The sequence below is a fragment of the Anomaloglossus baeobatrachus genome, chromosome 12 (genome assembly GCF_048569485.1).
Source record: "Anomaloglossus baeobatrachus isolate aAnoBae1 chromosome 12, aAnoBae1.hap1, whole genome shotgun sequence".
Classification (NCBI taxonomy): domain Eukaryota; kingdom Metazoa; phylum Chordata; class Amphibia; order Anura; family Aromobatidae; genus Anomaloglossus; species Anomaloglossus baeobatrachus.
In genome coordinates, this window is record NC_134364.1 from 146,088,948 (window position 1) to 146,103,445 (window position 14,498).

The 14,498-nt window shown below is 45.0% G+C and overlaps 1 long non-coding RNA gene across 1 annotated transcript in view; it reads left to right on the forward strand.

The window, feature by feature from the left end:
- Positions 1–6,274: 6,274 nt before the first annotated feature.
- LOC142258032 (uncharacterized) overlaps positions 6,275–14,498 on the forward strand; it is a 63,789-nt gene continuing 55,565 nt past the window's right edge. The window contains exon 1 of the long non-coding RNA XR_012727701.1: positions 6,275–6,369. This is a non-coding gene — a long non-coding RNA (uncharacterized LOC142258032). The remainder of the gene's footprint in view (positions 6,370–14,498) is intronic.

The window sequence follows — 14,498 nt, forward strand, 5'->3', positions numbered from 1 at the left end:
TTGGTTTTATACAGACCGTGCGCGGGCTGTCCGACCACCAACATTTATTAAACTGCATCTGTCTTGGATGGAAATGGGTGTGTTTTAACAATGAAATATTCAAACATTAAAACACTTCTTCCCTTAACAGGAGGCACATATCTTGAACGCTACGATAATGGACCGGACCACCTTCTTTTTGCCCCCGCCACCCAAACAACCTGTTCCGTTGTGCCACCACTAAAAAACTGATAGGCACCCTTTTGTCCAAGTCCAGGAACGGGTCCAGGTGACGCCCACACAGGCCGGGTAAAAAGTTCCTTATCCGACAGTCCTATATAAATGTATAGATGAGATTAAAAATAACACCGATTTAGTTATTAGACAATGTGATAAAGGAGGGGGAGTGGTATTGTTAAATGCTGGCTTATATAAAATTCTTAATTTTAATGATTTGAATAATCAGGAACAATATACTGAATTGTCTGCAGACCCTACTAAAAATATAAAGTGGATTTGGAAATACTTTTGGAGGAGGGTTTATATAGTGGAGCTATCACAGAAAATATTAAAAAAATATCTGTTGGTAGATTTTTCCACTCTCCCTATATACCACTCCTTACAAAAAATCCACAAGGAAATTTTTCCTCCTCCATTGAGACCTATTGTGGCAGGCATTGGGTCTCTGGGTGAACATTTAAGTGAATGGGTGGATTTCTACCTGCAACCATTAGTAACTAAATTACCAAGTTACCCGAGAGATACAAAAGCTGTGGTGTCAATTTTTGATCAATTTAGATGGAAAGATGATTTTCATTGGTTATCGAGTGACGTGATAAGTCTTTATCCTTCTATTAAATTTTCTACAGCAATTGATTGCCTTGCTCGACATTTATAAAAAAATTTCTTGTTGATGCGGTTAATTACCTTCTAACTCATAATTATTTCTATTTTTGCTCCAAATATTTTCTCCAGTTAAATGGATTTTCAATGGGAGCGAAGTTCTTCCCATCCATGGCAAATATTGTGATGTCTGATTGGGAAGAGTCCCATCTATATAGTGATGACAACCCCTTTAAGAAAAATTTGGCATGGATGGGAAGATTCATAGATGACCTGCTATTTGTATGGCAAGGTTCGTCTTCTGATATTCCAGTATTCATTGACTACATTAACACTAATAATTATAATCTGAAATTCACGTATTACACGAATCCAATGTAAGTCAACTTTTTAGATGTTACACTCAAAGCCAATGGGGATGGCAACAAAATTGACATTATACCATACAGAAAAAAAAACTGCTACTAACAGCATTTTACATGCAAAATCTTATCACCCACCCCATTTAATCAAAAACGTACCGGTAGGTGAACTAATATGTTTACATAGAAACAGTTCTAGACCTAATATTAATTCTGAGGAAGAATCTAAAATCTGCCATAGATTAAAATCACGTAAATATCCTGATTGGAGTCTACATTGTGCATCCTCTATAGTTAATAAAATTCCTAGAGAACAGTTATTGTCAAATAAAAATAAAAAAACAAAAAATTTTCTATCCCAGGGAAATATTGTCTTTTCTACCACTTATAGTCCGCAATATACAGAAGTGGTTAAAATCATTAAAAAATACCTTCCCATTTTAGAACAAGATATTAAACTGAAAGAAATTTAAAAAAAACACCAGATCAGATTTATTGAAAAAAAAGCACCTTCTATTGGTAGTCTATTATCGCCCAGTCTCTTTGAAGAAAAAAGAAAAAATACAACCTGGTTAGAACTGAAAGGTTTTTATAAATGTGGAGCAAAGGTCTGCAAATGCTGCACCTGTGCGATAAATAAAAAAACCACATTCCATTCCATGGTGAATAAAAAAACTTTTACCATCCACAGCTTTATTAATTGCAACTCGGATTATGTTGTCTACTGTATTTATTGTAATATATGTGATCTGCAATATATAGGTTGCACTTCTTGTGCTTTAAAGGTCCATATAAGAAAACATTTATCCGATATTGCAAACATTAATGCCCTGAAAGTTTCTGCCGCATCCAATCATTTTATTCAACAACATAATAGAGACACTGAGGGCTTTACCTTCTATGGCAGGGGTGGGCAATTAATTTTCCCATGGGGCCGCATGAGAAATTGGGATTGGTTTAGAGGGCCAGACTAATATAATTAACTCAGTTCTACCCAATATACTACATTACTACACCCCCTCTATATACTACATATACTACACCTGTAATAAACTACATCACTACACCCCTATATACTACATCTGTAATATACTAAATCACTACACCCCTATATACTACACCTGTATTATACTACACCCCCTCCATATACCTGTAATATACTACACCCCCATATACACCTGTATTATACTACACCCCTATATAATACACCTGCGATATACTACATCACTACACCCCTATATACTACACCTGTAATATACTACATCACTACACCCCTATATACTACACCTGTAATATACTACATCACTACACCCCTATATACTACACCTGTAATATACTAAATCACTACACCCCTATATACTACACCTGTATTATACTACACCCCCTCCATATACCTGTAATATACTACACCCCCATATACACCTGTATTATACTACACCCCTATATAATACACCTGCGATATACTACATCACTACACCCCTATATACTACACCTGTAATATACTACATCACTTCACCCCTATATACTACACCTGTATTATACTACACCCCCTCCATATACCTGTAATATACTACACCCCCATATACACCTGTATTATACTACATCCCTATATAATACACCTGCGATATACTACATCACTACACCCCATATACTACACCTGTAATATAGTACACCCCCATATAGTACACCTGTAATATACTACATCACTACACCCCATATACTACACCTGTAATATACTACACCCCCATATAGTACACCTGTAATATACTACACCTCCATATAGCACACCTGTAATATACTACACCTCCATATAGTACACCTGTAATATACTACATCTCCATATAGCACACCTGTAATATACTACATCACTATACCCCCATATACTACACCACTATATACACCTCCATATAGCACACCTGTAATATACTACACCCCCATATACACCTGTATTATACTACACCCCTATATAATACACCTGCGATATACTACATCACTACACCCCTATATACTACACCTGTAATATACTACATCACTACACCCCTATATACTACACCTGTAATATACTACATCACTACACCCCTATATACTACACCTGTAATATACTAAATCACTACACCCCTATATACTACACCTGTATTATACTACACCCCCTCCATATACCTGTAATATACTACACCCCCATATACACCTGTATTATACTACACCCCTATATAATACACCTGCGATATACTACATCACTACACCCCTATATACTACACCTGTAATATACTACATCACTACACCCCTATATACTACACCTGTATTATACTACACCCCCTCCATATACCTGTAATATACTACACCCCCATATACACCTGTATTATACTACATCCCTATATAATACACCTGCGATATACTACATCACTACACCCCATATACTACACCTGTAATATAGTACACCCCCATATAGTACACCTGTAATATACTACATCACTACACCCCATATACTACACCTGTAATATACTACACCCCCATATAGTACACCTGTAATATACTACACCTCCATATAGCACACCTGTAATATACTACACCTCCATATAGTACACCTGTAATATACTACATCTCCATATAGCACACCTGTAATATACTACATCACTATACCCCCATATACTACACCACTATATACACCTCCATATAGCACACCTGTAATATACTACACCACCATATAGCACACCTGTAATATACTACACCTCCATATAGTACACCTGTAATACACTACATCACTACATCCCTATATACTACACCTGTAATATACTACACCACCATATAGTACACCTGTAATATACTACACCTCCATATAGCACACCTGTAATATACTACGCCTCCATATAGTACACCTGTAATATACTACATCACTATACCCCCATATACTACACCACTATATACTACACCTCCATATAGCACACCTGTAATATACTGCACCTCCATATGTCACACACCCTGCTCCCCATACAGCCTGCACCCCCCAGATCACACACACACTACACCCCCATATGTCACACACCCTGCTCCCCATACAACCTGCAACCCCATATCTCACACACCCTGCTCCCCATACAGCCTGCACCCCGATATGTCACACACCCTGCCCACATATCTCACCCTGCCTGTACCCCAACTTACCCCTCTCAAACACTCTGCACCCCTTCATATCCTTCTGTCAGTCTGCAGCCCTCATATGCCACTCACCCTGCAACTCCATCTTCCCTCATATGCCACTCACCCTGCACCCCCCCCTCATGTCCCCTCTTTTCTTATTAAAAGTCATCATGTGTCCATATCTCCTTCAGGATTCAGTATCTCTTGCTTTCTGCCCGGCATCCGGTGTCTCCTCCCACACAGTCACGTGGGCGTGACATTATCACAGGTCCTGCAGGATGGATTATTCCGTCTGCTGTGCAGGTCAGGAGCACTCCTGCTCTGCTGAAGCTCAGATACGGCTGGTGGGCCTCTCCAGGTCAGGGGCCCCTCTACTGACACTGGGCTCCCCTGACTCACAGGCCGGCCCCCTGACGGTCGCGCAGTCGGCCACTACACAGCGGCACTACACATAGGGGCCCGGCAGTCGGCTCTGCAGAGCGGCTGCAGTGCCCCTATAACCCTGCTGGCTCGGTCGCAGTGGCGACCTCTGCGACCGCGGTCGTTACGCCCCTGACCCCATGTACTACACCACTATATACTACACCACTATATACACAACACCATATACTACACCTGTAAAACTACACCACTACACCCCCAGTATTAGTCACCAGTCCCCCCTCCCCCATTCTCCCCTCCTCAGCTTATTAGTCACTACTTACCTCTCCCTTGTTTTTGTCCCCGTCCTCAGGCACCTCCGTACAAGCCCCCCGCTGAGCTGCTCCTTCTGTTGTACGGACCCACGCTGAGCTGCTCCTTCTGTTGTATGGACCCCCGCTGAGATGCTCCTTCTCTTGTACGGACCCCCGCTGAGCTGCTCCTTTTGTTGTACGGACCCCCGCTGAGCTGCTCCTTCTGTTGTACGGACCCCCGCTGAGCTGCTCCTTCTGTTGTACGGACCCCCGCTGAGCTGCTCCTTCTCTTATACGGGCCCTGGCTGCGCTGATGCTGTTCTGCGAGAGGCCCCCGCCGCTGCTTCTCTCTGTGAAGGCCCCCGCTGTGCTGCTCCTTCTCCTGCCGGGCGGGAACTTTTGAAATAACACACGCAGCGCAGTACTGATAACATCAGAGCGCGCGCGTGTGTCACTGACAAAGTGTTGGCAGGAAACAGAGGAGAGACTCCTGCGTTCCGCTGCCTGCACTTACTGTGCGGACCTGCAGGATCTCTCTCTGCTCGGCACGCTGCAGCCCGGCTCCACTGCACCGGCTGAAGACGGGTGGGCCGGTCACAGAGAGTAGGCGGGCCGGATGTGGCCCGCGGGCCGCCCCTTGCCCAGGTCTGTTCTATGGTATTGAAAAAATCATCACCCCAACTCGTGGTGGTGACATTAAAAGAACCCTATTCAATAAAGAATCCAAGTGGATTTTCTCATTGGAAACATGGTTTCCCACAGGGTTAAATCTTAGATATGACCTTATTTCATGCTATTAAAACAATATTTATTGAAGGTGCTTGCTTTGTGATCACCTTATATAGGCTTATGCAATAGCTTGATACTTTTCTTTTTGATTTTGCTTCCTCTCTTCAAACTTGCATCCTTATATATGTCCTTTATATATTTATAATGACCATCCGGGAGGTAGTGTTTTTATGTGTCTCTCTCTATTATTTGTATGTATATATAAACTTGTTTTTCCTCTTTTTTTTTCTTTACTCCAGCAGACTGGGTGTTTCACACTCCCCATTGATCACCTGTAAAAATTAACTATGCTAATCGCAATGTGGTTCATTAGTATGCTGTGTGAGAGAGCTACTCTACTCAGACAGGAAGAAGGCTTTTGCCGAAACTAGTCTCTGACTAACCTCCCGTGTTGTCAGTTCTATTTTGCTGGACATTATTCTCATTTTCTCTAATAAAAATGGATTTTTTTATACTACCATCTGTTTCTTGATGACTACCGCCGGATCTCTTTCTGTTATATACCTTCTACACCCTGTGGATTGCTTCATCCAGGACTGCGAGCGGGTCCCACCAGTGAACATTAAAATCCAGCTGCTATAAGGGTAAGACAGCTCCTCCATTATACCTTTGTTTTGCCAATAGTTCTTGGGTTGGCCTGCCAGTTCTCGGCCTTGGTCCATTTTTAAAACTGAAGAACTGTGGAACTGTCCCAATGGGGAAACATAACTGGGGTAGCCGGGCTTCTGCTACCTACTCATTCTCTGTTGCTGGAGCTGGTGAAGGGGGGTAGGGACTAGAGTTGAGCGCGGTTCATGGTTCGAGGTTCTCCAGTTCGCGGCTCGAGTGATTTTGGGGGCTGTTCTAGATCGAACTAGAACTCGAGCTTTTTTGCTAAAGCTCGATAGTTCTAGATACGTTCGAGAACGGTTCTAGCAGCAAAAAAAACAGCTAATTCCTAGCTGGCTTTCCCCTGTAATAGTGTAAGTCACTCTGTGACTCACACTATTATGACATTTCAGTGTATAGTGTGCGGGAACAGCGCATTCAGATCACTGCTGTATGTATAATGGTGATCGCCATTTTTTTTTTTTATTTCCTTGTCTTCCCTAAGCGCGCGCGTGTAGTGGGGCGGGCCAGCATGTCAGCCAATCCCAGACACACACACACACAGCTAAGTGGACTTTTAGCCAGAGAAGCAACGGCATGTGTGATAGGATGTCCATGTCACATGTCCCTGCATTATAAAACCGGACATTTTCCTCCAGCACGCCATTATCTGCCTTCTGCGTCCTTGGTGTCAGACATCACTGGCGCGGCTCCTATCGCCGATACTGCTGTATACGCTCCATACACAGCGCTGGACAGCTTAGGGATAGCACTTTCTATCAGTCCTTTTAAGGGCTCATACCGGCAGGGTCAGAGCCATAGGTGACAGGTCCGTGAAAACAGAGTTTAACAGCTACACAAGATGACAGCATCTGTGTAGCTAAGGTCAGGGATTTCCTCGCTGCATTTCCCCATTAGGAGGGATAGAAAGGCAGGCTTCCAATTCCTCTACCCAGAGACCCACAACCCTGCCACTGTACCCTCCTGCCCTTAGCACACTCCAACTCATTGTTACTAAGCCATTATACTAGCATACACTGAGTGAACTTAGTGGCATCCTAAACGTGGCTGTTGGACTTCTGTATCGTCCCACAAGTGCAAAGATATTTGCAGCACGTCTGCCTGCATTGCACACTCCAGCTCATTGTTACTAAGCCATTATACTAGCAAACACTGAGTGTACTTAGTGGCATCCTAAACGTGGCTGTTGGACTTCTGTATCGTCCCACAAGTGCAAAGATATTTGCAGCACCTCTGCCTGCATTGCACACTCAAACTCATTGTTACTAAGCCATTATACTAGCAAACACTGAGTGAACTTAATGGCATCCTAAACGTGGCTATTGGACTTCTGTATCGTCCCACTAGTGCAAAGATATTTGCAGCACCTCTGCCTGCATTGCATACTCAAACTCATTGTTACTAAGCCATTATACTAGCAAACACTGAGTGAACTTAGTGGCATCCTAAACGTGGCTGTTGGACTGCTGTATTGCCCCAGTAGTGCAAAGATATTTGCAGCACGTCTGCCTGCATTGCACACTCAAACTCATTGTTACTAAGCCATTATACTAGCAAACACTGAGTGAACTTAGTGGCATCCTAAACGTGACTATTGGACTTCTGTATCGTCCCACTAGTGCAAAGATATTTGCAGCAAGTCTGCCTGCATTGCACACTCAAACTCATTGTTACTAAGCCATTATACTAGCAAACACTGAGTGAACTTAGTGGCATCCTAAACGTGGCTGTTGGACTGCTGTATTGCCCCAGTAGTGCAAAGATATTTGCAGCACGTCTGCCTGCATTGCACACTCAAACTCATTGTTACTAAGCCATTATACTAGCAAACACTGAGTGAACTTAATGGCATCCTAAACGTGGCTGTTGGACTGCTGTATTGTCCCACTAGTGCAAAGATATTTGCAGCACCTCTGCCTGCATTGCACACTCAAACTCATTGTTACTAAGCCATTATACTAGCAAACACTGAGTGTACTTAGTGGCATCCTAAACGTGGCTGCTGGACTTCTGTATCGTCCCACAAGTGCAAAGATATTTGCAGCACGTCTGCCTGAATTGCACACTCAAACTCATTGTTACCAAGCCATTATACTAGCAAACACTGAGTGTACTTAGTGGCATCCTAAAAGTGGCTGTTGGACTTCTGTATCGTCCCACAAGTGCAAAGATATTTGCAGCACGTCTGCCTGAATTGCACACTCAAACTCATTGTTACTAAGCCATTATACTAGCAAACACTGAGTGAACTTAGTGGCATCCTAAACGTGGCTGTTGGACTGCTGTATTGCCCCAGTAGTGCAAAGATATTTGCAGCACGTCTGCCTGCATTGCACACTCAAACTCATTGTTACTAAGCCATTATACTAGCAAACACTGAGTGAACTTATTGGCATCCTAAACGTGGCTGTTGGACTGCTGTATTGCCCCAGTAGTGCAAAGATATTTGCAGCACCTCTGCCTGCATTGCACACTCCAACTCATTGTTTCTAAGCCATTATACTAGCAAACACTGAGTGTACCTAGTGGCATCCTAAACGTGGCTGTTGGACTTCTGTATCGTCACACAAGTGCAAAGATATTTGCAGCACGTCTGCCTGCATTGCACACTCAAACTCATTGTTACTAAGCCATTATACTAGCAAACACTGAGTGAACTTAGTGGCATCCTAAACGTGGCTGTTGGACTGCTGTATTGCCCCAGTAGTGCAAAGATATTTGCAGTACCTCTGCCTGCATTGCACACTCAAACTCATTGTTACTAAGCCATTATACTAGCAATTTATGCTGCCAGTTTAAGGTCCGTAGTTGCATTGTCAGGGATAATTATTCTTTATTATTCTGCTGTTAATAAAGCTAGACCACCGCTGCAATCTACACCACCTCTCAATTTTTACTACCACATTTTCAGTGCACAATCTTGTCGCAATCAACATGAGTGGCAAAATGACAGATGCTGGTGGAAAGGGGAAGAGGTGTGTTGGAAAAGGAAAAAAAGGGTTTGTCCGTGGGGAAGGTGGCAAAGCTCCATTAACATCTGCTGAAGATAGACCAACTACCAGCAAAAGTAAGATGTCTACTACTTACCGTGGACAATCCGATGTGCTCCCTTTTTTACGGACACGAACAACAGGAACAAAGCTAGATGATGGCCAAAAAAGCAAAATGCTTGAATGGATCTCAAGTGGTCCAACAAGTGCCCTCTCAGCCACCTCAACTACCGCATCCAAAAAACACCAGTCCTCTGAGTTGTCATCCCAATCAAACTTGCTTTCTCCCAGCTCTGAAGTCTCCATCAGCCCTGCACAGTATGGTGGAAGTGAGATGGCTGAGTCTGCAGAGCTGTTCAGTCACACTATAGCCTGGGAATCAGAGGTCTGCTCCCAAGCTACAGAGAGTACAGACCAGGAAATGGTCTGCAGTGATGCCCAGAACCTTTGTGACTCTGATTCAGGCCGTGAGGACCAAGTTTCTGAGCATAATGTTGACCCTTTGTCACAAACTGTAACACCTGTGGTTATAGACAATGATGAACATACTGATGACGATGAGACGCAGATACCCGATTGGGATGACAACTTAAATATTCGGTCAGGGCAAGAAGAGGCTCGGTCTGAGGGTGAGGGGAGTGCAAACACAACAATTGATGAGGAAGTTCTAGATCCCACCTACTGTCAACCCACAGTCAGGCACTCGAGGAGGTCAGTAGAGGCGGTGGAGGAGGATGCAACTGACGACGAAGTTACCTTGCGCCTTCCTGGACAGAGTCGGAGCACTGGTAGCACGTCTACAACTGCATCATCAGCCACCACTCTGCCTCTGAGCACTAGTCGGGGGGGCTCAGCAGGTCGCATGCCCTCTAAGCCTTGCCTAGCCTGGTCATTTTTTGACATAGAAAAAGATCGCCCAAATTATGTGATGTGTAAAATTTGTCGTGATTCTGTTAGTAGAGGTCAAAACCTCAGCAGTTTGACAACTTCTTCCATGAATCGCCACATGAATAAATATCATAGGTCCCAGTGGGAAGCTCACCGTGCTGCAATGCGGCCTAGCGGAGCGAACCATCCACGGCCTCCCCCTTCCAGTGCATCCGCGCGCTCTTCATCTTCTAGGACTGTGGGGACAGCTGTCACACCTGGTTTTCCACGAACAACTTCCACCACTGTAACCGCAACAGGCAGTTTGCTTGGTAGGTCGTCAGTTGGTTTGGAAGGGGAAACAAGTGCGTGTGTACAGCTCTCTCAGACATCGATAGCACCAACGTTGGATGAAGGCAACATCATGTCTCCGACTGCACTTTCCTCACAAACCTGCATTTTTCCAGGGACACCCTACTTAGCACCGTCTACACACAGCAGCCAAATCTCTGTCCCTCAGATGTGGACAAATAAAAGGCCATTTCCTGCGACCCATGACAAAGCTAAGAGGTTGACTTTATCCCTCTGTAAGCTCTTGGCTACCGAAATGCTGCCTTTCCGCCTGGTGGACACACAGGATTTTAGAGACCTTATGTCTGTCGGTGTGCCCCAGTACCAGATGCCCAGTCGCCACTACTTCTCTAAGAAAGGTGTGCCCGCGCTACACCAGCATGTCGCAAACAACATCACCGCTTCCTTGAGAAACTCTGTGTGTCAACGGGTGCATTTCACCACCGATACTTGGACCAGTAAGCATGGACAGGGACGTTACATGTCGCTGACTGGGCACTGGGTAACTATGGTGATAGATGGTGAAGGGTCTGCTGCACAAGTCTTGCCGTCCCCACGACTTGTGTGTCAATCCTCTGTCTGTCCAAGTTCCGCCACTGCTTCTGCCTCCTCCACCTCATCTGTGTCCTCCACCTCCGCCCCAAGCCTGCCTGGTCAGGCCACCAGCGTTCTCACTGCGCAGAAGGAATCACGCACCCCTCATTACTATGCTGGCAGCAGAGCGCAACGGCATCAGGCGGTCTTTAGCTTGACATGTCTTGGGAATAAGAGTCACACAGCTGAAGAGTTGTGGTCAGCTCTGCGGTCCGAGTTTAATAAATGGTTGTCTCCACTCAACCTGCAGCCTGGTAAGGCCGTGTGCGACAATGCTGCAAACCTGGGTGCAGCCCTTCGCCTGGGCAAGGTGACACACGTACCTTGTATGGCTCCCGTGTTGAACCTTGTTGTCCAGCAATTTTTAACACACTATCCCGGCCTAGATGGCCTTCTGACCAGGGCACGAAAACTGTCTGATCACTTCTGCCATTCAAGCTCCGCAGCTGAGCGACTTGCATCGCTCCAGAAGTCTTTCGGCCTGCCGGTTCATCGCCTGAAATGCGATGTGCCGACACGCTGGAATTCGACTCTCCACATGTTACAGCGACTGTGGCAGCACCGCCGAGCCCTGGTGCAATACGTCATGACGTATAGCCTGGGCCAATGAGATGCAGAGGTGGGTCAGATCACCCTGATGGAGTGGTCTCAGATCAAGGACCTATGCACCCTTCTGCACAGTTTCGACATGGCGACGAATATGTTTAGCGCTGACAGTGCCATTATCAGCATGACAATTCCAGTCATTTACATGCTGGAGCACACGCTAAACACTATTCGGAGTCAGGGGGTGGGACAACAGGAAGGGGAGGAACTACAGGAGGATTCATATGCGCAAGACATAACAACATCTCCAAGGTACAGACGTTCATCATCACCAACTCGGCAGTCATGGGACCATGGGGGACAGGGATCAACAAGGGCGCATGGTAGCAGGCGAAATGTTGAGGAAGGTGCAGGAGAACATGAAGAAATGGAGGACGAACTGTCCATGGACATGGAAGACTCAGCGGATGAGGGAGACCTTGGTCAAATTTCAGTTGAAAGAGGTTGGGGGGAGATGTCAGAGGAGGAAAGAACGGTTAGCACCTCTATGCCACAAACACAGCGTGGACTTGGTCCGCATGGCTGCGCAAGACACATGAGTGCTTTCTTGCTGCACTACCTCCAACATGACCCTCGTATTGTCAAAATTAGAAGTGATGATGACTACTGGCTTGCCACACTATTAAATCCCCGGTACAAGTCCAAATTTTGTGACATAATTCCAGCCATAGAAAGGGACGCACGTATGCAGGAGTATCAGCAGAAGCTGTTACTCGATCTTAGCTCGGCTTTTCCACCAAACAACCGTGCAGGTGCAGGGAGTGAATCTCCCAGTTGTAACTTGACAAACATGGGACGGTCATGTCATCTTCAACAGTCTACCTGTACCAGTAGGACTGTATCTGGTGCTGGTAACAGCAATTTTATGGAATCTTTTCATAATTTTTTTAGACCCTCCTTTGCAAGGCCAACAGAGACAACAAGTCTGACACATAGTCAACGGCTGGAGAGGATGATACAGGAGTATCTCCAAATGAACATCGATGCCATGACTTTGCAAATGGAGCCTTGCTCATTTTGGGCTTCAAATCTTGAAAAATGGCCAGAGCTCTCCACTTACGCCTTGGAGATTTTGTCGTGTCCAGCTGCCAGCGTTGTCTCTGAACGTGTCTTCAGTGCTGCTGGGTGTGTGCTGACAGATAAGCGCACACGTCTGTCCAGTGACAATGTGGACAGACTAACGTTCATCAAAATGAACAAGTCATGGATCCACAAGGAGTTTACTACCCCTGTGTCATCCTGGGGAGAGTAAATGCTTGTGGATTTGGAATGTGCTTGATGCAAATCAAAACATCCTGTTTGCAACTAGGGCACAAGTGCTGCCACTGATGGGGTGTCTGTGTGGCCCAATTTTTTGAAAAAAGGGAGACTCCGCTTGGTGTAACCCTTGCTTGCTGTGTTTTTTAAAAATGATCCAAGATGAACAGAGCTGGGATCAGGAAAGACTTTGCTACCTACCCCGGTGTCATCCTGGGGACGGTTAAGAATGGTGTATTTTTGAATGTGCTTGATGCCAATCTAGCTGTGAAGTGTACAACTAGGGCACAAGTGCTGCCACTGAATGGGTGGGTGTGTGTGGGGCACAATTTTTGGAAAAAAAGGGAGACTCCGCTTGGAGTAACCCTTGCTTGCTGTGTTTTTTAAAAATGATCCAAGATGAACAGAGCTGGGATCAGGAAAGACTTTGCTACCTACCCCGGTGTCATCCTGGGGACAGTTAATTATGGCGTATTTTTGAATGTGCTTGATGCCAATCCAGCTGTGAAGTGTACAACTAGGGCACAAGTGCTGCCACTGAATGGATGGGTGTGTGTGGGGCACAATTTTTGGAAAAAGAGGGAGACTCCGCTTGGAGTAACCCTTGCTTGCTGTGTTTTTTAAAAATGATCCAAGATGAACAGAGCTGGGATCAGGAAAGACTTTGCTACCTACCCCGGTGTCATCCTGGGGACGGTTAATTATGGCGTATTTTTGAATGTGCTTGATGCAAATCAAAACATCCTGTTTGCAACTAGGGCACAAGTGCTGCCACTGATGGGGTGTCTGTGTGGCCCAATTTTTTGAAAAAAGGGAGACTCCGCTTGGAGTAACCCTTGCTTACATTGTTTTTAAAAGGAGCCAAGATGAACAAGTCATGGTTCAGCAAAGACTTTGCTACCTACCCCGGTGTCATCCTGGGGACGGTTAAGAATGGCGTATTTTTGAATGTGCTTGATGCCAATCTAGCTGTGAAGTGTACAACTAGGGCACAAGTGCTGCCACTGAATGGGTGGGTGTGTGTGGGGCACAATTTTTGGAAAAAAGGGAGACTCCGCTTGGAGTAACCCTTGCTTGGTGTGTTTTTTAAAAATGATCCAAGATGAACAGAGCTGGGATCAGGAAAGACTTTGCTACCTACCCCGGAGTCATCCTGGGGACGGTTAAGTATGGCGTATTTTTGAATGTGCTTGATGCAAATCTAGCTGTAAAGTGTACAACTAGGGCACAAGTTCTGCCACTGAATGGGTGGGTGTGTGTGGGGCCCAATTTTTGGAAAAAAGGGAGACTCCGCTTGGAGTCACCTTGCGGTGTTTTACATGATTTTAGAAGGGCGTGCCATGTCTATATCTGTGTCTCGTCCTCTTTTTCCTCGTTATGCTCTTTTTTTTTCGCATGAGAATTTGTTCTTGTCACTTTCCCATGTGTTTGTGTTGTGT